Here is a 24,437-nt window from a genome sequence, read left to right on the forward strand (position 1 = left end):
CTCCTCTAAGACTTCTCTGACCCCTAACTCCCCACTCATCCACACATCCTCAGCCTCCAATACCTCCCTGTCTCCCAGCCCTGATCAAACTAGGCTGGGCTAGCGTCTGTCTCCCCAACAGGCTGTGAACTCTTCAGGGGCCTCCAGGAATGTCTGAGATATTTTTGTATGAGTGAACAAATGAATCAATGAATGAAGACACAAACAAACAGAGAGGCACCAAGAGACAAGCAGGGGGAGATAGACACAAAAGAGAAACAGAGAGAGAGAGAGAGAGAGAGAGCGTGCCTTTGAGGAAGCAATTACACATGAGATGCAGAAAAACAGACAGCCTGGTGTGAACAGATGTGACTGTGTAGTCACACAGACAAACCAGAGGTGAAGAGGGTCACCGCGATAGACATGACATGTCCCCAAGGTGTTTCAGAAACATTTATTAAATGAATGAAATCAGGAAGATGGAGATACAGCAGACAACCAGAGGGACACTGTCCCCCGAGGACACAGAGAGACCCATGTGGATGCTCAGACACTCAGCAGATGAGGAGGTCCAGGGGAGGCCCCAGCAGGTAGGTGGTGCTGGAGCAGAGACCCCAGGTTAGCACCTGCTGGTTTGTCTCACTTCTTGCTGCTTGGAGATGCTGCCTACTGGATCGGGCTCATCCACTAGCCACAGAGTAGGTGCAGTCATGTGCAGACACCTAGAATCTCAGACCCACATATGGATGGCAGAGTCCATGTAACGCTGGTGACCAAAAGAGCCTTAATGGTCTCCTCAGATCGACTAAACTTTAGACAGGTTTCTTCCTGACTCTCGGCCCCGGATCACACTTTTTGTAGAGCACTTACTTTAGAAAACTTGTGCAGTCATCCCTCAGTACCTGCAGGGTATTGGTTCCAGAGCTCTTATTGATAACAAAATCCAAGGATGCTCAAGTCCCTGATATAAAATGGTGTAGTATTTTCATACAAGCTATGTGCACCCTCCTGTATACTTTAAATTATCTCTATATTACTTATATTAGCTAATATAAACAATATGCAAATCGTTGTTATGTCATATTGTTTTCTATTTCTATGGTTTTTTTTGTTTTTTGGTTTCAAAATATTTTTTATCCAAAGTTGACTGAATCCGTGGAGGTAGAACCTGTGGATGCAAAACCCCATGGACACAGAGGGCCAAATATAATTGCAGATTCTTTCTTTGCTCCCCCTACACCCCCACACCCCACTTTTTTTTTTTTTTTTTTGAGACGGACTCTCACTCTGTTGCCCAGGCTAGGCAGTGGCGTGATCTCAGCTCACTGCAAGTTCTGCCTCCCGGGTTCAAGTGATTTTCCTGCCTCAGCCTCCCGAATAGCTGGGATAACAGGCATGTGCCACCATGCCTAGCTAATTTTTGTATTTTTAGTAGAGACGGGCTTTCAGCATGTTGACCAGGCTGGTCACGAACTCCTGACCTCAAGTGATCTGTCTGCCTCAGCCTCCCGAATTGTTGGGATTACAGATGTGAGCCACCGCGCCTGACCTTCTCTGCCATTTGAAATGCAGGCAAATCTCCTGGTCTCTTGCCAGTGTTACAACCCAGGAATGTCTTTTTCAAGGACCTAGGAATTATCCCTTTGAAATCATCAAGGGAGACAGCAACCCTATCTCCGAGTCTCTGTGCGAGGGTAGGAGCCTCACTTTGATAACTGACAATCAGGAAACCCAGATGGCCCAATCACAGAGAAAAACGTTTTCAGACTCAGGAATAACTCCATGTGATGGACACATCCCATTGACCCACCTGCCCCTATTGTCCTCCAGTACTTTTCCATTAACTTACCAAGGGCTTAAACACCCTAGCATGTTTGTTTCAGTGGAGTCGAGTTCAGTCTCTTTCCCTATTGCTCACCTTGAATAGTCTCCCTTGCCTGTGTAATTCTTCTTTGACAGCAGCCACTGTGAACACTCACCAGGCTATGTCCAACCTTACCCTTATCTTGCCAAATCCCTCCTCTTCCCATCAGGCCTCACTTCCCAGAACCTGTTTTGCATCCAAATTATTCTTCCTTCCTGATTATCCAGTTTCTGCCCCAGGCTCTAAGTGGGGGTCTATCCAGACCAGGGCAAGGTTGTGCTCAGTGTCTCTGGAGAGTGGAGTCTGGCCAGGAAGGAGGATGGGTTTTCTGAAGTCCCCGTGGAAGGTGAAGGCATTGGAGGTCTTCACAGCAGTTTTCAGTTTCAAGGATTGAGGCTTACAGGGTAGGCCAACCAGTCTGGTGAGTGTGTGAGTATGTGAGTGCTGTGTGCACTTTTGATTCTGGTATCCTTCAGGTGCTTTTGGAGACTTTGAAGTGTCAGCTCCCCGTACCTTTTGGGAGCATCCGTCTGGCTGTCCTCATCTGCCTGGTGTGTGAGTGTTCACGAGTCTGTTGAATGCCTTAGAATTTTGAATGCCTTAGAATGTTCTCAAGGATCTTCTGTTGCATTCCATCAGTTTCCACGCATGGTTCCATTTCCAATCATGTTTGCAAACATCTTGCCTCTCAAAAATTTTTTTCCGGCCGGGCGCGGTGGCTCAAGCCTGTAATCCCAGCACTTTGGGAGGCCGAGACGGGCGGATCACGAGGTCAGGAGATCGAGACCATCCTGGCTAATATGGTGAAACCCCGTCTCTACTAAAAATACAAAAAACTAGCTGGGCGAGGTGGTGGGCGCCTGTAGTCCCAGCTACTCGGGAGGCTGAGGCAGGAGAATGGCGTAAACCCGGGAGGCGGAGCTTGCAGTGAGCTGAGATCCGGCCACTGCACTCCAGCCTGGGCGACAAAGCGAGCCTCCGTCTCAAAAAAAAAAAAAAAAAAAAAAAAAAAAAAAAATTTTTTTCCATATTTGATTTTCATAAGCAGTTTACTAAATGTGGGTAGCTTCTAGGCTTTGTGGCCCAAATAGTTGAGAAGTATTTAGTATTTCTTGCCTTATTTGAAATGATTCCATTAATCAAACAAGTCATAATTGTAATGCGTTTTAAGATATTATTCCCTAAATAACGTGGGTCATCCCTTGCTTCCAATCTTCATGTTCTGCATGAATGTTCTTCCAAACATTATCAGAATTGTGAATTTTCTTTTGGAACTCTAGTCATTACCTTGTCAAAAATTGGATCATCCAGATTGTGTGCCAATATATTCCTTTGTTATTTTGTTATTTTTATTTTTTGAGACCCAGTCTCACTCTGTCGCCCAAGCTGGAGTGCAGCGGCACCATCTTGGCTCACTGGAACCTCCGCCTCCCAGGTTCAAGTGATTCTCCTGCCTTAGTCTCCCAAGTAGCTGGGATCACAGGTGCCTGCCACCATGCCTGGCTAATTTTTGTATTTTTAGTAGACACAGGGTTTCACCATGTTGGCCAGGCTGCTCTCGAACTCCTGACCTCAGGTGATCCACCCTCCTCGGCCTCCCAAGGTGTTGGTATTACAGGTGTGAGCCACCACACGCGGCCTCTTTTGTTGTTTTCACATACATTTTTCCTGCAGCATCAATATTTCTTTCTTTCAAATCAGATCTTAATTTTCTTTTACAGTTCAGTAGTATCAGGTGTATTCATGTTGTGCAATCAATATCCAGAACTTTTCATCTTGCAAAACTGAAACTGTTTACCCATCAAACAACTCTCCTTTCTTCTATCCCTCCTCCCCACACTCCCTGGCAAGCACCATTCTACTTTGTTTCTGTGAATTTGACTACTCTAGATCAGGGATCCCCAACCCCCGGGCCTGGTACCAGTACCTGTTAGGAATGGGGTGCACAGCAAGAGGTGAGCATTGGGCAAGGCAGGGAAAACTCATCTGTACTTACAGCCTCTCCCCATTACTTGTACTACCAGCTGAGCTCTGTCTCCTGTCAGATCAGTGACTTAGATTCTCATAGGAGCGTGAACCCTATCGCGAACTGCGCATGCAAGGGGTCTAGGCTGTGCATTCCTTATGAGACTCTAATGCCTGATGATCTGTCACTGTCTCCTACCACCCCTAGATGGGACCATCTACTGACAGGAAAACAAGCTCAGTGGGTCGGGCGTGGTGGCTCACATCTGTAATCCCAGCACTTTGGGAGGCTGAAGCAGGAGGATCACTTGAGGTCGGGAGTTCAAGATCAACCTGGTCAACATGGTAAAACCCCATCTCTACTAAAAATATAAAAATTAGCTGGGCATAGTGGGTGCGCCTGTAATCTTAGCTACTCAGGAAGCTGAGGCAAGAGAATCCTTGAACCCAGAAGGCGGAAGCTTGTGATGAGCTAAGATCATACCACTGCAGTACAGCCTGGGCGACACAGCAAGACTCTGTCTCAACAAAACAAAACAAAACAAAACAAACCCAACAAGCTCAGGGCTCTCACTGATTCTACCTTATGGTGACTTGTATAATTATTTCATCATATATTACAATGTAATAATAATATAAATAAAATGCACAATAAATGTAATGCTCCTGAATCATCTGAAACCCTCCCCAACCCCCCCCCCCCCCCATCCATGGAAAAATTGTCTTCCACACAATTGGTCCCTGGTGCCCAAGAGGTCGGGGACCACTGCTCTGGATAACTCATATAAGTGAAGTCATATAGTACTTGTCCTTTAGTAACTGGCTTATTTCATTTAGCATAATGTCCCCAAGGTACAACCATGTTGTATGCAGCATGTGTCAGAATTGCCTTCCTTTTAAAGGCTGAACAATATCCCATTGTGTGGATATACCACATTCTATTTATTCATTCATCCACCCATCAATGGACACTGGGGGTGTTTCGCCTCTGGGCTATTGTGAGTGATGCTGTTATGAATATGGCTGTACAAATATCTGTTTGGGACCCTGCTTTGAATTTTTTTTGGTTATTACATCAAATAATTTTGAATGTTGCACACTCTTATGGAACTGCCCCTCATCTCATTTTCTTTCTTTTCTTTTTTTTTTTTTTTTTTTTTTTTGGCAGAGTTTCACTCGTGTTGCCTAGGCTGGAGTGCAATGGTGAGATCTCAGCTCACTGCAACCTCTGTCTCCCAGGTTCAAGCGATTCTCCTGCCTCAGCCTCCTGAGTAGTAGCTAAATTTACAGGCAACTGCCACCATGCCCAGCTAATTTTTGTATTTTTAGTAGTGACAGGGTTTCACCATGTTGGCCAGGCTGGTCTTGAACTCCTCCTGACTTCAGGTGATCGCCCGCCTCAGCCTCCCAAAGTGTTGGGATTACAGGTGTAAGCCAACACGCCCGGCCCACCCTCTCATTTTCAAATAATGTATGATAGCTGTGCTCACCTGTGTTGTTGCAGGCTGGGCTCTCCTGGGAGGCAGATTGTGAGGCTGAGATTAGTGTGCAGGACCTTGGGATCAACAGCTGCGAAAAGGAGGCAAAGGAAGCTGGATTTTGAGCAGAGGGCGAGATTGGGTCCTGATTCAGTCAAAACAAGGGTTCAGTGCACCCCAGGGGGAGGTCTGGTACTGGGCTTGTGGGTTCTGGTCAGCTGAGGCAACGTCCAAGGGGCTGACGTCAGAAGCAGTTGTCAGAGTCCTTCATTCTTGAAGAGATCTTGGTGGCAAATCACAGCATCCACACCACATTCTACTCATTTCTTTGCCTTAGTGTATTTTTCTCCGCCTCTAGTGTATTTTTTTCCACCTGTTTGAAATAAAGATTAATTACAGAATCCTTTGAGATTAAACAAAGTTACATGATCTGGTCATTTATTCCTCAGTTGAAAAAATTGATGTGAAACAACTTTTCCGTCTATCGTTACTGTCTTTTGGAAGTTAAATGTTCTTTTTTTTTTTTTTTTGAGACAGAGTCTCCCTCTGTTGCCTAGGCTGGAGTGCAGTGGCGTGGAGTTGCCTAGGCTGGAGTGCAGTGGCGTGATCTTGACTCACCTCTGCCTCCCAGGTTCAAGTGATTCTTACGTCTCAGCCTCCAGACAGGCTGGGATTACAGGTGTCTGCCACCACGCCTGGCTAATTTTAATATTTTTAGTAGAAACGGGGTTTCACCATGTTGGCCAGGCTGGTCTTGAACTCCTGACCCCAACTGATGTACTGGCCTCAGCCTCCCAAAGCACTGAGATTGCAGGCATGAGCCACTGTACCCAGCCTAATTGCTCTTATTTAAGGCAAATAACTTTTAAGAGTTTAAATTTAAGGGTTTGATATTTAAATATTCACATTTAAAGAGTTTAATATTTAAATTAGGTGGCTGGGTACCTGGATTGATGAAAAGAACATGTAATTAAAGGGTTCATTTATTCTCCATTTTTCCTGTCTTCCAGTTATTTCTTGAATTTTCTTTTCTTGGCTTACACAAAAGTGGAAGGAGTAAATTCATGGTCTATTCTGCTCAATCAGTAACGGATCTGTGCTACATTCTGCCAAAACAGCAGCTGTGGAAATTTTTTCCCTTTGCAACTTTGTTTTTCTCAAAAATTCATTCAATGATCCACTTGGTTTCATAATAGCTTTCCATTTTCTGGTCCTGATTATTTTTCGTCCTTGATAGACATCAAATAAGGTTAATATTTTATCTTAGAATTTTAGCATCTTTCAATACTGTGTAGGTAACAAATCATTAAATTTTCATGAGTTTATTTTTATACTCATGAAATTTCTAAAGCAATAATAAACAACTACTATAATAATATAATTAACAGACTTGCATAATACTCTTTAATTTCAACCCACACACATTCTTTGTGGATGATTAATGGTAACTGGATATTAGTTTGTTGTGTTATTGTTGTTGTTGCTTTGAGTCAGAGTCTCGCCCTGTCACCCAGGCTGGAGTGCAATGGCATGGTCTTGCTCACTGCAACCTCTGTCTCCCGGGTTCAAGTGATTCTCCTGCCTCAGCCTCCCGAGTAGCTGGGATTACAGGCGCCCGTCACCACACCCAGCTAATTTTTGTATTTTTAGTAGAGACGTGGTTTCGCCATGTTGGCAGGCTGGTCTCGAGCTCCTGACCTCGTGATCTGTCCGCCTCAGCCTCCCAAAGTGCTGGGATTACAGGCGTGAGTCACCGCGCCTGGCTGGATATTAGTTATTATACAGTGATTTGTGCCAAGTGAAAGGACTTGTAGATTTATTTATTTATTTATTTATTTAAGACAGAGCTTCGCTCTTGTTGCCTAGGCTGGAGTGCAATGGCGCGATCTCAGCTCACTGCAACCTTCACCTCCCGGGTTCAAGCGATTCTCCTGCCTCAGCCTCTGTAGCTGGGATTACAGGCGACTGCCACCACACCCGGCTAATTCACTAGGGTAATGTTTTGTATTTTTAATAGCGACAGGGTTTCACCATGTTGGTCAGGCTGGTTTTGAACTCCTGACCTCAGGTGATCCACCTGCCTCGGCCTCCCAAAGTTCTGGGATTACAGGTGTGAGCCACCATGCCTGGTCAAGACTTGTAGATTTAAACATAGAATTCAACAATTCCAGTCTGGTAGAGTAAAGAATTAGATGAAAATATGAACTGCAATATGAAATACTAAATACAGACAATGTGCTGGCACCATTAGGGACTTTAAAAAAATGTTCTGCATATCAGGTGGAAGAGCAGCTCATTGTTTAGAAGCACAGGCTATTTTAAATGACATAAAATCAACAGGTTTTTCCATTTCAAAACCAATGTCTCCTTAGTATATGGAAGTAGAATGGTAGCTACCAACCCTTTTGGAACAAGACACTTTACTGCCATCTGCTGGAACATAGTTGCAATAAATTGTAAATCACTTTTGCAGCCGGCAATAGAATACACAACACACAATAATTTTCAAAAAGTTGTTTTCAAAATACTAAAGATGTCTGTGAAATGAAAAGCACCTCCTTAGGTGTAGTGCTCTTGTGCAGTGCCCAACATGAACAACTGCACATGGTGACAGTAGAATCATGGCATCTGCAAAATAAAATCCGTTTTATTTTTTCCTTTCCAATCTTTATGCCTTTTTTTCTTTTTCTTGCCTTATTGTATAGGCTAGAACCCCCAGTACATAACTGAATATAATTAATGGGAGTAAAAATGCTTGTCTTGCTACTGATGTTGTTATATAGTTGTGTGTTTTTTTGAGACAGGGTCTTGCTCTGTTACCCAGGCTGGAGTGCACTGGCATAATCACGGGTTACTGCAGCTTCAACCTGCTGGGCTCAAGTGATCCTCCCTCCTCAGCCGCTTGAGTAGCTGGGACCACAGTTGTGTGCCCCTATGCCTGACTAATTTTGCTAATTTATTTTTTCCTTCCTTCCTTCCTTCCTTCCTTCCTTCCTTCCTTCATTCCTTCCTTCCTTCCTTCCTTCCTTCCCTCCCTCCCTCCCTCCTTCCTTCCTTCCTCTTTTTCTTTCCTTCTTTTCCCTCTTTTTCTTTCTTTCTTTTCTTTTCTTTCTTTCTTTCTTTCTTTCTTTCTTTCTTTCTTTCTTTCTTTCTTTCTTTCTTTCTTTCTTTCTCTTTCTCTCTTTCTCTCTTTCTTTCTTTCCTTTCTTTCTTTCTTTCTTTCTGTCTGTCTTTGTCTTTCTCTCTCTCTCTCTCTCTCTTTCCTTCTCTTTCTGTCTTTATCTTTCTTTCTTTTTTTTGGACAGAGTCTCGCTCTGTTGCCCAGCTGGAGTGCAGTGATCTTGGTTCACTGCAACCTCTGCCTCCCAAGTTCAAGCAATTCTCGTGCCTCAGTCTCCCGAGTAGCTGGGACTACAGGTATATGCCACCACACTCCACTAGTTTTTGTATATTTAGCAGAGACAGGGTTTCACCATGTTGGCCAGGCTGGTCTCAAACTCCCGACCTCAAGTGATCCACCCACCTCAGCCTCCCAAAGTGCTGGGATTACAGACATGAGCCACTGGGCCTGACCTGATCTTTTATTTCTTACAGAGATGGAGTCTTGGCCGGGCACGGTGGCTCACGCATGTAATCCTAGCACTTTGGGAGGCCAGGGCAGGTGGATCACCTGAGGTCGGGAGTTCGCGACCAGCCTGACCAACATGGAGAAACCTCGTCTCTGCTAAAAATACAAAATTAGCTGGGTACGGTGGCGCATGCCTGTAATCCTACCTACTTGGGAGGCTGAGACAGGAGAATTGCTTGAACTCGGGAGGCGGAGGTTGCAATGAGCCGAGATCGTGCCACTGCACTCCAGCCTGGGCAACAAGAGTGAAACTCCATCTCAAAAACAAACAAGCAAACAAGGCCGGGCGCGGTGGCTCACGCCTGTAATCCCAGCACTTTGGGAGGCCGAGACGGGCGGATCACGAGGTCAGGAGATCGAGACCATCCTGGCTAACATGGTGAAACCCCGTCTCTATTAAAAATACAAAAAAATTAGCCGGGCGTAGTGGCGGGTGCCTGTAGTCCCAGCTACTCAGGAGGCTGAGGCAGGAGAATGGCGTGAACCCGGGAGGCAGAGCTTGCAGTGAACCGAGATCACGCCATCGCACTCCAGCCTGGGCGACTGAGCAAGACTCCGTCTCAAAAAAAAAAAGTTCATAAAGAATTATTAAATATCCTTTTTATTTTTATTTTATTTACAGCGAACGAGGCTCTAAATAAAAGGTGAGAGGTGAATATTTTGAATCAACTTGATGTAAGCAATGTTTCACAGATTAACTTTGAAATATAAATGACATGTGGCTGGGAGCCATGGCTCATGCCTGTAATCCCAGCACTTGGGAGGCTGAGGCAGGAGTATTACTTGAGCCCAGGAGCTTGAGGGAAAAAAAAAAGGATAACATGGAATAGTTGAGAAATGTGACATCATGAAAATAAAGGCGGTTTTTCTAAATTTTATTGTAAACAAATTTAAAGGTGTGAAAGTGTTGAAAAATTAGCTCACTGGCTGGGTGCAGTGGCTCATGCCTGTAATCCCAGCACTTCGGAAGGCCAAGGTGGGCAGATCAGCTGAGGTCAGGAGTTCAAGACCAGCCTGGCCAACATGGCGAAACGCTGTCTCTACTAAAAATACAAAAATTAGCCGGATATGGTGGTGGGCGCCTATAATTCCAGCTACCTGGGAGGCAGAGGCAGGAGAATCGCTTGGACCCGGAAGGCAGAGGTTGTAGTGAGCAGAGATCGTGCCACTGCACTCTATTAGATTGGGTACTCAGTAGTGGCGGTAACTTGATTAGCTTCGGTGAGTAGGAGCCTCTGCGTGGTGCCCTCCCGCAGTAATGAGTTTATGCAAGATCTGGTTGTTAAAGAGTCTGGAACCTCCATCGTCTCTCTCTTGCTCTGTCTTTTGCCATGTGACACACCTCTTCCCCCTTCGTCTTCCACCATGATTGTAAGCTTCCTGAGGCCTCACCAGAAGCAGATGCTGGCGCTATACTTCTTGTACAGTATGGACTAACATACAGGCATAGCTTTCATCCTTGCCACCACGGCCGCTCTGTTCATGAGACCATTGAACCAGCATGGGACTGGCTGAGGAGATGGACAAACTTACTTTCATGGGATGAATCATCACTGTTGTTAAGAGCCTTCTTTGTGGAGGATTATTGTTTTTATTTATTTACTTTTTAAGACACAGTTTCACTCTGTTGCTCAGGCTGGAGCACAGTGGTGCAATCTTGGCTCACTGCAACCTCCGCCTCCTGGGTTCAAGTGATTCTCTTGTCTCAGTCTCTTGAGTAGCTGGGATTACAGGTGCACACCACCATGCCCGGCTAATTTTTGTATTTTTAGCAGAGATGGGGTTTCACCATGTTGGCCAGGCTGGTCTCGAACTCCTGACCTCAAGTGATTTGCCTGCATCAGCCTCCCAAAGTTCTGGGATTACAGGCATGAGCCACTGCGCCCAGCCAAGGATTATTTTTTGTAGGCATTAGGATGAGACACATACATGTATGCTTTTTGTGTGTACGCCCACGAATTTATCCACATACTTCTTCCTAGACCTACTTGCCCCTGAGCTTCCAGTCTCATTCCTTACAAGATTCTGACCAAATAGAAAGCCATGGGCCATTTCCCAGGAGCCCATGTATATCTGCACATTGGGCCACATCTCACTCCAATTTAAGTGCAGGGGCCAGGTGTGGTGGCTCAGCCTGTAATCCCAGCACTTTGTGAGCCTGAGGCGGGAGGATAGCTCGAGCCCAGGAGTTCAAAATCAATCTGGGCAACATAGGGAGACTCCACCTCTACAAAACATTTAAAACAAATTAGCTGGTGTAGTGGTGCACACCTGTAGTCCCAGCTACTGGGGAGACTGAAATGAAAAAATCACTTGAACCCAAGAGATTGAGGCTGCAGTGAGCTATGATCCTACCACTGCACTCCAGCCTGGGTAACAGAAAAAGACCTATCTCTAAGACACACAAACAGATGAAGTGAAGATCTCCGATCACAGCTCTGTACACCAGGATTTACCTTCACCACTGCCTGTAGGACCCACCTCTGAGTAGTGGTCCTATAATACGATAATTCAGGTTCAGCTTCCAAAATATATCAGTCATACTGATCCATCTATGAGCCAGACCTTTTCTTCCTTAATTTTCTACAGTAAAATCTTCATATGATGTCATGAATGTGAATTAAAGGAACAACATAGCTGCAACCAAGGCCAATGACATGAGAGTCTGAGCTGTCTGTGTAACTCTTTTGTGCCATCTAGATCTCTTACAATGAATTACTACTGTGCCAAAATGACATTGTGATTCAGTGGGTTAGATACCCAACTCGTGACAGGTAGTTTTAGTCATATAGATACTTGATGTCCCATGGTCAAAATCACAGACTCTATTAGTACTCAGCAGCTGGTTTTCAAATTGAAAGCACTTATATGCTGCATAATAATTGGACTTACTTCAGAACCTTACGGGCTGTAATTTTGCTTTTGTATCTTGCCAGAGACTCCACATAACAGCTCCAACCATCACAGATAGAGCTGACACCATCGAAGTTGCTGATTCATGTGGCTCAGGGACAGAGAGATTGCATCACAGGCTTTACCTGCTGTAGAGCCCTCACCTGCTTTGAAACTCAGCAGCCTTCAAGTTTATCTGAAAAATGAGTCAGAACAATATTCCAGGCCAGGCATGATGGCTCACACCTGTAATTCCAGTACTTTGGGAGGCCAAAGTGGGGGGATTGCTTGAAGCCGGAGTTTGAGGTCAGCCTGGGCAATAGAGTGAGAACCTATTTTTTTTTTTTTTTAAAAAAAAGAAAGAAAAAGCAGTTTGAGACCAGTGTGGGCAACACAGGGAGACCCCTTCTCCACAAAAAATTTAAAAACTAGCTGGGCATGGTGGCATGTGCCTGTAGTCCCAGTTACTTGGGAGGCTGAGGTGGCAGGATCTACTTGAGCCAGGGAGGTCAAGGTTGCAGTGAGCTGTGATCGTGCCACTGCACTCCAGCCTGGGCAATAGAGTGAGACCCTGTCTAAAATGAAAACAAAACCAAAAACCAGCTATAAAAGACACCTAGAATTATTTTAAAAAGAGAAAAAAAGAACACTATTCTGAAGTGTGATTTATATATGAATCATATAAATCTATATATTATACATATACACACATCTATATACACCCATCTATTATTTTAATTTAATTTAATTTAATTTTTGAGACAGAGTTTCACTTTGTCACCCAGGCTGGAGTGCAGTGGCGTGATCTCAGCTCACCGCAATCTCTACTTCCTGACTTCAAGCGATTCCCCTGCCTCAGCCTCCTGAGTAGCTGGGACTAAGGGCATGTACCACCATACCTAATTTTTGTATTTTTAGTAGAGAGGGGGTTTTGCCATGTTGGCCAGGCTGGTCTCGAACTCCTAACCTCAAGTGATCCACCCGCCTTGACCTCCCAAACTACTGGGATTCCAGGCGTGAACCACCATGCCCCACCCTATCTATCGATCAATCGATCGATCTATCTATCTATCTATCATCTATCATCTATCATATATCTATCACTTTCAAATGTCAAAGAGCCCTACCAAATTATGTGCCTCTTTATCAGTTTAGGAAGTGTGAGTTGTAATAATTTATTCTTTACCTTAAGGGAGATATTATGGCATGTCCCAGATGATTGGACTTCTAAAATCTTCATTGATGTGGTAAGTTAGTGAACTTTCATGAGGTTTATCTCCCTCTTTCTGTCACTCATTTGCATTACTATGGTTTCTACAGTGATTGCCACTTCCTGATCACCAGGTCCAATTAGATGATGTTATTGGTGGAATGAACCAGTGCTATGTTCTTCAGAATGTAAAGATGACCAAGGCCTCTGTGGACTACAACATAATGGAGATTAGGAGGGTTATCAGGAACCTGGGGCAAGATAGTGCTGCAGTCCTTACCATGCACACATGAATGGCTTTTGATTCTCCTAAATGTCAGAGATCAAGTAAAATACATTTGTCAGATCACTAAGCACATACTAAGAACCAAAAACTAGGTTGGTCAACTCCAGTAAAGATGCCACATCTGACATAGCAGCTGAAATTGGAGCTGCTATTTGTTTACATTTAAAGTAGTCACTATAAATTAGCTTTGGCCACATAATCAGTGATATGGTTTGACTGTGTCCCCACTCAAGTCTCGAATTGTAGCTCCCATAATTCCCACATGTTGTGGGAGGGACCCGGTGGGAGAGAACTGAATCATGGGGTGGGGGATTCCCCCATGCTGTTCTCATGATAGTGAATAAGTATCATGAGAGCTGATGGTTTTATAAGGGGAAACCCTTTTTGCTTGGCTATCACTCTGTCTTTGCTGGCCGCCATGTAAGACATCCCTTTGCTCTCTCTTGCTCTTCTGCCATGATTGTGAGGCCTTCCCAGGCATGTGGAACTATGAGTCCATTAAACCTGTCTTTATCAGTTACCCAGTCTCGGGTATGTCTTTATCAGCGGTGTGAAAAAGAACTAATACAATCAGTAACCCCAAAACTTAGAGGCTTGAAATTACAAATATTATTTCTCACAATTCTGGGGGCTTTATGAGCATTTCTTTTGCTCTGGGCTGGTTTGGCTGCAGCTGGATAGTATAGTCAGGCCTCACTCAAATTTCTAATGGTTGGTTGGTTATTGTCAGGCGGGTGGGTATGAGGATAACTTGGCCTTATGTTTCTCATCATCCCTCAGTCTAGTTCAGGCTTGCTTGAACTCATGGGAGCTGGGTTCAAAATGCAACAAGAAAGCGATTTCCATTCAGTGAGCATTTTTCAAACCTCTATACATGTAACATTTACTAATGTCTCCAAGAAAATCAAACGTACATGCCCAGATTCAAGGAGTGGAGAAACTGACTCCACCTTTGAAGGGAAGACCTGCAAAGTCATGTTGCAAAGAATATACACACAGGAATGGGAAGAATTTGTGGATTTTTTTTTTCAATCTACCACATCCACTACCTTCAGTCATGCAGGTTTTTTGCAGGGGCCAAGTGAAATGAATGGGGATATGATAGGGACAAAGAATCCTTCATCCTCTTACTTTTTGATGATGACGCAATCTCTGTAATTCCTCCCACAACACAGTATTGAGTTTGAAGGGTTTCCATTTGGCCCTTTATACCATAAGGACTCTTTTTTTTTTTTTCTTTTTTTTTGAGACGGAGTCTCACTCTGTCGCCAGGCTGGAGTGCAGTGGCGTGATCTCAGCTCACTGCAATCTCTGCCTCCTGGGTTCAAGCTATTCCCCTGCCTCAGCCTCCCAAGTAGCTTGGATTACAGGTGCGCACCACCACACTTGACTAATTTTTTGTATTTTTAGTAGAGACGAGGTTTCACCTTTTTGGCCAGGATGGTCTCAATCTCCTGGCCACGTGATCCACCCGCCTCGGCCTCCCAAAGTGCTGGGATTACAGGCATGAGTCACCGCGCCTGGCCTGTAAAGACTCTTAGTTCACAAGTTAGGAAGCCACTATAATAGGTTCTACCAGAAGATGAGCATATCTATCCCAAATATATGTTAAAGGGTAGAGGAAAACAACCATAGGGTGAGTTCATGGACTCACCAAACTCACTGTGAGATCAGACTTGGGCCAAACGTGGATAAGTAACAAGCTTAAAATCCTATCACAAGGATCTTGAAGGTCTCTCCTGGAAACACTCCTCTTAGCTTACATTCCCTACAGGGAGGACCCTAAGAAGTTTCTGTGCTATTATTTTATCAGCAGGTACAATTCCAGGGAGGCAGGAGCGAGGGAAAAGTATAGTGTGGTAGGGAAGGAGAGAACACTTGTATGAAGGTCTTACTGAGCTGGCCACTGCTTGCTATCAAGTGTAATTGATGTTTAATTTTGTATTTTAAGACCATCTAGCTGAGGAGAAGAAGGGAGGTGAATTCATCCACTGGTTCCTATTACCTATTCATGAAAGGTTTGTCCCACAGACTATTAACTCCACTGTACTTCCAGGTCGCGTGTGAATAGTTCAATGGGTTCTGTAACCTCTCACGAATCAGCATCAACAGGAAAGCCCTAGGGCTTCAGACAAGTGGTGTCCATTGCAGGCATGAGGTCAGGCTCTGTTGCTGCTTGTGCCCATGAAGAGTTGTTCCGAGTTCATGCAGGGATGTTGCTGTAGCAGTGAGTCAAGAGAAACAAGTTTCCAGAGGCCCCAGGCACAGGTGAGGCTGAGAGGATCTGAAGTGACACATACGATGTGTCTGAACTCTTTCCTAATTCAACTCCTGCATGCAATTATCTGAGACTGGTGATGATTAGAATTTAAATTCTAAACTACTGATGCTGTATCATTAATGACAAATTGTCTATTATTAAAAGTTTCTGTCTCCTCTTGTCAATTCTTTAAGTTACAGCCTTCTAGGAAATTGACCATTTCATTTCTTTTCAGATTTATTCTAATTCAAAAAATATTTTCTATTCTTGTGTAGTCTTTTTCTTTCTTAATATTATTTTTGCCTGTTTTCTTTTTTATTCATCTTTTAAAATAATCTATTTTTTAATGAACTCAGAAGTGGATCACTTCAAATAAGCAGTTGTTGGCATTTAGCCTCTATTGTATCAGTGTTTTCTATTTCTTTAATTTGTGCTTATTGCTGACTTCATCCAACTTTCTTTGTGTTTATTGTTATTCTGTTTTCTAACTTCAAGTTGGACATAGCCTTCCTTCTTTTCATTTTTCCCGTCTTCCTTTTCTTTGAGATGGAGTTTGCTCTGGTTGCCCAGGCTGGAACATAATGGCATGGTCTCAGCTCACTGCAACCTCCGCCCCCAGGGTTCAAGCAATTCTCCTGCCTCAGACTCCTGAGGGGTCTAGGGGATTAGTGATTATTAGTTCTAGTGGGTTACAGTGACCGGTAGAACAGGAGGGATTGGCTTCCCTTTTTTGAAGGTGAACCGGATCTTTTCTGTCCTTTTTCTAAGCAGCCTAAATAACACATAGCCAATAGGCACAATTTTGGTTGGCCTCTAACTCATGACCCACTAATCCCCTAGACCCCCGTTGGAAAAAAGGAGAACGTGTAACCCTGGAGATCGATGGGTCAGGGTTAACCCCCAAGCTGCCATTTTAGTTCAAGGGGAGGTCCACAGGCGCTCTCCCAAACCAGTGTTTCAAACTTTTTATGATGAGCTGAATCTGCCAGCACCAGAGCTTCCAAAAAAGACAAAGAACTTCTTTCTGCAGTTAGCAGAAAGTGTAGCTCATTTCCTCAATGTTACTTTCTGATATGTATGTGAGGGAACTACTATGGGAGACTGATGACCTTGAGAAGCCTGAGAGTTGGTGCCCACTGATCCAGTTCCTGACACAATTCCAGTTCAGAAGGCCCAAACTAGCAACCTCTGGGTCCTAAAAACTTCAATTATTGGACAATACTGTGTAGCTAGAGAAGCAAAAGACTTCACCATCCCCGTAGGAAAGCTCAGTTGTCTAGGACAGAAGTTGTACAACAGCACAACAAGGACAGTCACTTGGTGGGGTCTAAACCATACTGAAAATAATCCATTTAGTAAATTTTCTAAATTACAGACTGCCAAGGCTCATCGAGAATCTCATCGAGACTGGATGGCTCCCGCTGGACTATACTAGATATGTGGGCACACAGCCTACACTCAGTTACCTGATCAATGGGCAGGTAGTTGTGTCATTGGCACCATGAAGCCATCCTTTTTTCTACTGCCCATAAAGACAGGTGAGCTCCTAGGTTTCCCTGTCTATGCCTCCCGGGAAAAGAGAAGCACAGCTATATGAAATTGGAAAGATGATGAGTGGCCCCCTGAGAGGGTCATACAGTACTATGGGCTTGCCACATGGGCACAAGACAGCTCACAGGGATACCAAATCCCCATCCACATGCTCAATTGGATCATACGGTTGCAGGCCGTCTTACAAATAATCACTAATGAAACTCGTAGAGCTTTGACTGTTTTAGTCCGGCAGGAAACCAAATGAGAAATGCCACCTATCAGAATAGACTGGCCTTAGACTATTTGCTGGCAGCTGAAAGAGAAGTCTGTGGAAAATTTAACTTAACCAATTGCTGTCTACAAATAGATGATTAAGGACAGGTGGTCAAAAATATAGTCAGGGATGGCCAGGCGCGGTGGCTCACTCCTTTGAGTGATCCCAGCACTTTGGGAGGCCGAGATGGGCGGATTATGAGGTAAGGAGATCGAGACCATCCTGGCTAACACGGTGAAACCCCGTCTCTAGTAAAAATACAAAAAAAATTAGTTGGGCGTTGTGGCGGGCGCCTGTGGTCCCAGCTACTCAGGAGGCTGAGGCAGGAGAATGGCGTGAACCCAGGAGGTGGAGCTTGCAGTGAGCCGAGATCACGCCACTGCACTCCAGCCTGGGCGACAGAGCGAGACTTCGTCTCAAAAAAAAAAAAAAAAAAAAAAAAAAAAAAAAAAAAAATGCTGGGATTACAGGTGTGAGCCACTGTGCCTGGCTCCAATGACCCTATTTCTAAATAAGCTTATATTATAAAGTCCTGGGGAGTGGTCTTCAACACATGAATTTTGAGGGGACACAATTGAACCCTTAACAATAACCTTTTAAAAAGACCAAGAAAAAACAGAATGAAAAATGAAAAATAAACCCCATATAAGACTTTTGCTTTAGTTTAGGATGTATAATGACACAAAAGACCTTCTACCCCGTTGTAAAAATAAGAAAAATCTGGACAAAATAAAAGTCACACTTTTCTATGAAGTTAGATAGAAGTGGTAGAGGCAAATTAGCCTTAAGGAACTGAATTCCAAGATAAATGAGTCCTTCACAGGGATATAGCTAACATATCTGGGGCTGGACACTTGATCTGTGTATCTCTGATAGGCTGGTTATAGACAGAGAAGTTTTTGTAGGATTAACAAGAAAATAAGTTGATATTTGGATTGTAGTGTGGGCTGGTGGGATACATCAGGTTCTGGATGAGCCCCAGACTTAAACACAGATCACTCAGGCAATCTGTGTTTATGTTGCTTAGGCTGCTTTTGAACTCCTGACCTCAAGTGATCTGCCCACCTTGGCCTCCCAAAGTGCTGGGATTACAGGTGTGAGCCACCACGCCTGGTGTGTTCACCAACTCAGAAGCTTGCTGAACCCCATCATTCAAGGTTTTTATGGAGGTTTCATTATGTAGAAAGGATTGATTATAGCACTGGCCATCGGTGACCGAACTCAATCTCCAGCCCTTCTCCCCTCCCCAAGTTGGAGTTGAGTGAGGCTTAAAGTTCTGATCCTTTGATCATATGGTTGGTTTTTCTGGTGACCAAACTCCAACCCGAAGTTATCCAGGCCCCTCTTATCCCCTCAACATGAGTCATCTCACTAGCATACAAAAGATAGTAAGTTCCAAGCTGAGTTTTAATAGCTTTGCACCAGAACTAGGGCTTAAGACTAAAAATATATATATATTTTTTTAGTATGTATATATATTATATGGATATATATATATATTTGGATATATATATACACACATATATACACACACACACACACACATATATATATATATATTTGGCTGCCTCACAGTTTGTCATTAATTCTTTCAGAAATAGAAAGCTATTTCCAAATTTAAAAAAATAACAGAATTGTGGGGGAAGACTTTTCTTACAGTCATTAAGTGTGAGCAAATACATTGTACTGTGAATGGAAAATCATTTGACTGGATAACACCTCTAAGTTCTTGACATTCATTAATGCAACTGGACATTTCACCGTCAAGATCTGCTATGAATAGCCTGATTCTGGTAAGATGGGATGAGGAATATATGCAAACACAGAATACTGTGTGGTACACTGGATACTTAATACCTGTGGTTATATTCTCCCCTTATTCATTGAATATTCAACTAAAATATCACTTTGAATATATAATCATCACAAAATAGCCAATGAAATACTTAGTAGATGTTATTCATATATAATTACATTTTTTCTTGGTCATTATTATTATTTTAAATTTATTTTAAAAATCTGTAGAGATGGGGTCTCACTGTGTTGCCAAGGGTGGTCTTAAACTCCTGGGCTCCAGTGATCCTCCCACCTTAGCTTCCCAAAGTGCTGGGATTACAGGTGTGAGCCACTGTGCCTGGCCATCTTGGTTATTAATAATCATAATTTTGAATATCATTTAATGTTATGTCATATCCATTTTTTATTAGCCATATAATGTTCCATCCACGGATATAATACAATAATAACTGCTCAGTCTTGTGTCACAGTTATACATGACAAAGTCATACAAACCGCACTCATACTTGTGAAAGTTGATCACAGGAATTGGGTCATTATTGTTATACCCAACTAAAACAGAGTAGAAAAGCCAGAGGGAAAAAGCACTCAGGGCATGTAACATTGCTGCAAGAATGTAATTCCCTGCAAGCCTGGCTGCTGAAGGAGTCCGCTGCAACCTATAACCTGTTTTATCTAATAGCTGCTGAAACAGCCTCCAGTGACTCTAAGAATAGTTTTACTCACTGCTGTCACTTATCAATCAAAACTTGCCAGCTCCCCCAAATTTTACTAGTGCCAGTGAACTTTCTCAAAGAGCAATACATAACATTTCTCTTTTTCTTTTTTTTTTTCAGATGGAGTTTTGCTCTGCCACCCAGGCTGGAGTACGTTGGTGAAATCTCAGCTCACTGCAACCTCTGCCCCCTGGGTTCAAGCAATTCTTGTGCCTCAGCCTCCCAAGTAGATGGGACTACAGGCATGCACCACCATGCCTGGCTAATTTTTGTATTTTTAGTAGAGATGGGGTTTCACCATATAGCCAGGCTGGTCTCGAACTCCTGACCTCAAGTGATTTGCTCGCCTCTGCCTCCCAAAGTGCTGGGATTACAGGCGTGAGCCACCGCGCCCATCCATATTTCTCTTTTTAAAAATAAAACCTCTAACCTTTTCTTTGTTCTTTGGACATACCAAAGACCCCCTGGTCTGCATGTATACCCCAATGCAATTCTTTCTACCCAAATAAATTGTTTTAATTTCAGACATTAGTCTATATTTTGACTTTGACATGCTAAAAGATACATATTCAGTAAGTCACAAAGCACCTCACATGTCAGTCATAGCCTCATCACCATTCAATCTGTCATAGACATATGCCCAGATCCTGTCATATCCACTCTCTCTCTCTCTTTCAAACGTATATCTGTCACAAACCACAGAGACATATCTTTGCCCTGATAATCATACAGACACCTACATGTACTCCATGTCTGTAACACACAAATCCACTTCAGACCTGTCGCTTGTCTGCATGCAATATGTTATGTACAGTCACAAAGACTCACTCGGGAATTGTCATGTGCAAAGGTACTCACACATAAGTGTGTCAGCATAGTCCCAGAGACACATATGCTGACTAGTCAGATGCTCAAAGACACACACACATACAGAATTCTCTTTCTTACACACATACAGACACACACAGAAAGCTAGCCCCGGCTTGCCTAGTCTAAAGATGACCTCACACATAATATTTGTCAAACTGTGTGTACCATGATTCACACGTACATAAGAACTGTCACATAGTCATGTAAATACATTTTGGCCCTGTCACTTCCAAAGACACACACAAAACATGCACATACAAGTCTTCTACATAACGTCACAGACACATCTGGCCCTGTAACATGCACAGGTGCTAACCTTTCACATACTTTTCATATACTGTCATATCCATACAAGCTACCACCCAACAAACATGCACAATGCCTGTCACACACAGTCACAGAGACATATCCTGACTTGTCACACGCATAGGTCACGCACACACACACTCATACCACATAGTCACAGAGACATACCTGAGACCTGTCACATACAATAGGACACATTACACCATCATAAAACCCCACTCCAGCTGTCACTCTACACACAAACCCACACACTTGTGTCACAGTCACAGATTTAACCCAGTCCTGCCATACACCACTTTCTTCTCTTTTGCACATACACACAGTTTGTCACAGAGTCACAGAGAAACACACCTGCTCTGTCATGAGCACACATGCAGTCATGACGACATACCCTGGCCATTTCATGTGCACAGATGCACACACACACACACCCCATTCCATGTGTCACACAAGACATCCCAGCCCTGGCATGTGCACTCTCATGCAGATGCAACGTCACCATTCGCATGGTAGGGCACATCCCTGGCTCTGTCACGCACATAATATTGCACACACCCCCTACACCATGTCTGTCACTACCATGGATGGTCCATCACACGCAGCCAGGGAGACGGCCGACCTCGTTTTGCTTACCCCTGTTGGGAAAAGGGCTTGGGGGTGGCTGCATAAACTGGCCATAAAAATATGGGACAATAAGTTGTGGAAAGCCACAAGAGGTCTCTGAGGAGGAAAGCCTCCTAATTGCCATTATGTTCCCATGCTCAGAGCAAGACCTGCTCTCTTATCTGTAAACACTGTGTTCAAGGAGAAAGGCACTCCTTTGAAGCACTGGAATGTGGCCAGATACGCCGGCTCCTAGTTAAGCCCACTCCCCACAGCTGCTCTCCGGTAAGTTAAAGAATAAATCAGTAGTTAAGTTTATGCTGCTTCAGCACAAAGACCATTTACCTAAACCGTCATTGCTATAGATTAGGTGTATGACACACCGCCCGCCTTTCACCGTTTCACCCCTGAACACCTGCTTCTTAGATCTAAGTGACTGTATTCAATAAATAGTGTGGAGACCAGAGCTTGGCGCCTTTGCAGCCTCTGATTTGCTCTAGCTCCCTGGTTCCCACCTCACGAACTCTTGTCTCTTCTCATGCCTTTGTCGCCACCGAACATCGGGTACCCTACGGGTGGTGTTGAGGCTGGTCCCCCACACACCCCTCTCCCTCAATTCTTTATACCCAGCCACACTGTCACCTTCTTCAGCGGCTCGCATTCACCTCAGTGCCTCTCCCATTCTCACCTGCACTGCCGACTGGAGTAGGAGTTCGCAACGCCCTCTGCGCCTCGTCCTGCTTCGACGTCTCCTTCCGAAACTACTTGCTTACACGCGGAGCCCAAGAATCACTAGGATGCGCAAAGCGCCTCAGGGGCCCACGCTCATTCGGCCCGGTGGCCTGTGGGAATTGTAGTCCAGGGCCGGAAACTCAGGAGACGCCGGAAACCCAAGTGCCTTGGGAGGGCACGGCCCAGGGGTTTCTGGAAGTTGTAACCTGTGCTCCGAGTGCGAGTGCGCAGGCGCAGGAACGCTTCTGGGGAATCCCTTTAGCAGGGAGCGTATATTGAAAAGTGCGTGGGGAGGTGAGAGGCAATAAATTGGTAACGGAAACAGATGACATACTTCGTTTTCAGTTATCAAATTTCAAAAACTAAAAATGTAGATGGTACACAATATTGTTGAGAATGTGGGGAAATGAGAGCTTTCACACATAGTGGGTGGAAATGACTACAGCTCTTTTACAGTTTTGTGTAGTAGCATTTACAAAGTGTGAAAGCAAACCCCTAAGCAACCAGCATTTTTACGTACAAGTATCTAGCCTACGAAAATGCTGGCATGAAAGACAAAGATGTGGGTACAGTAATGCTTACCAAAGCCATGTTTGTAATACTGAAGAATTCAGTTCCTAATATTGAAGAACCTCAGTGTTCGTTTTTTGAGACATTGTTAGTCTGTGCTGGCCAATATGATAGCTATTTGTGGCTATTTAAAATTAAATTTATTGAAATTAAATAAAATTCAAAATTCAGTTTCTTACTCACACTAGCCGTGTTTCAAAGGCTCATTAGCCAAGACGGCTAGTGGCTACTGTATTGGACAAGAGGGATATAAACATTTCTAATATCACAGAAAGTTACATTGAACAGTGCTGGGTTAGGTAATAATTCAACGTTAAAAAGAATTAAATCTATAACTGACATGAAATAGAATAATGTGTTGAAGTGGAAACGGCAAATGGCAGAATTATATAGATAACATGATCCCATTTCTGTGCAAAATAGCTGTGTCTTTATACATACATTCAGTGTACAGAAAAATCTGGAAGAATACCTGAAAATATTAACTTTGGTCATTTCTGCAGATAGGGAATGAGTAAGGGGACACTTTCATTTCTGACATTATTTATCATCAGTTGTTTGAATATTACAAACTACAACAATTAACTGAATATTGCTAAATCCAAATAAATATTTTTATTACTTATTTTGAAAGATTTTTGGCTGCCTTCTACTATCTCAGCAATGTACTCTTTCTTGAAATACTGAACTACTTTAACTTAATAGACCTCCCTCATTTCTATTTTATTTATTTTTCTTTTTTGAGACGGAGTCTCACTCTGTCGCCCAGGCTGGCCTGCAGTGGCGCGATCTCGGCTTAATGCAAGCTCCGCCTCCCGGGTTCATGCCATTCTCCTGCCTCAGCCTCCCAAGTAGCTGGGACTACAGGTGCCCGCCACCATGCCTGGCTAATTTTTTGTGTGTTTAGTAGAGACGGAGTTTCACCGTGTTAGCCAGGATGGTCTCAATCTCCTGACCTCCTGATCTGCCCGCCTCGGCCTCCCAAAGTGTTGGGATTACAGGCATAAGTCACTGCGCCCGTCCCCATTTCTGTTTTACCTCCTCACTGAAAAACATTAGAACATGTCTACAGCCATATCACTCTGAATGCTCCCAATCTGGCCTGAAAAGCATTAGAACATGGAATTACTTGAGTGACTGAAAAGTAAAACAATAAGAAATTGATTGTGGCCCAGAAATAGTGAAATCAGTTGGATCAGTTTAAAATCTCGTATACGTAAGTATTTTTTTAAACGTTTTCTTTTTTACTTTGTAATTACAAAGGTAATGCATGCTTATTACATAAAATAATAATATAGAACAAGTGCAATAACAGAAAAGATCCCTGTAGCCCATGGAGTGGTTGAAAATGGATGATTGCTAATGGGTATCGGTGTCTTTTTGGGGCAATGAAAATGTTCTAAAGTTGATTGTGATCATGGTTGCATAGCACTTTGAATAAACTAGAAACTACTGAATTCGGCCAGGCACGGTG

The 24,437-nt window shown here is 43.7% G+C and overlaps 1 long non-coding RNA gene across 1 annotated transcript; it reads right to left on the minus strand.

The window, feature by feature from the left end:
• Positions 1-450: 450 nt before the first annotated feature.
• Positions 451-22,573, minus strand: LOC105463840 (uncharacterized). Its single transcript, XR_976565.2, has 3 exons — positions 22,350-22,573; positions 5,299-5,659; positions 451-881 (listed from the first exon to the last, which is right to left on the minus strand). It is a non-coding gene; the product is annotated as an uncharacterized lncRNA (long non-coding RNA).
• Positions 22,574-24,437: the final 1,864 nt, after the last annotated feature.

This window comes from Macaca nemestrina, chromosome 20 (assembly GCF_043159975.1).
Source record: "Macaca nemestrina isolate mMacNem1 chromosome 20, mMacNem.hap1, whole genome shotgun sequence".
Classification (NCBI taxonomy): domain Eukaryota; kingdom Metazoa; phylum Chordata; class Mammalia; order Primates; family Cercopithecidae; genus Macaca; species Macaca nemestrina.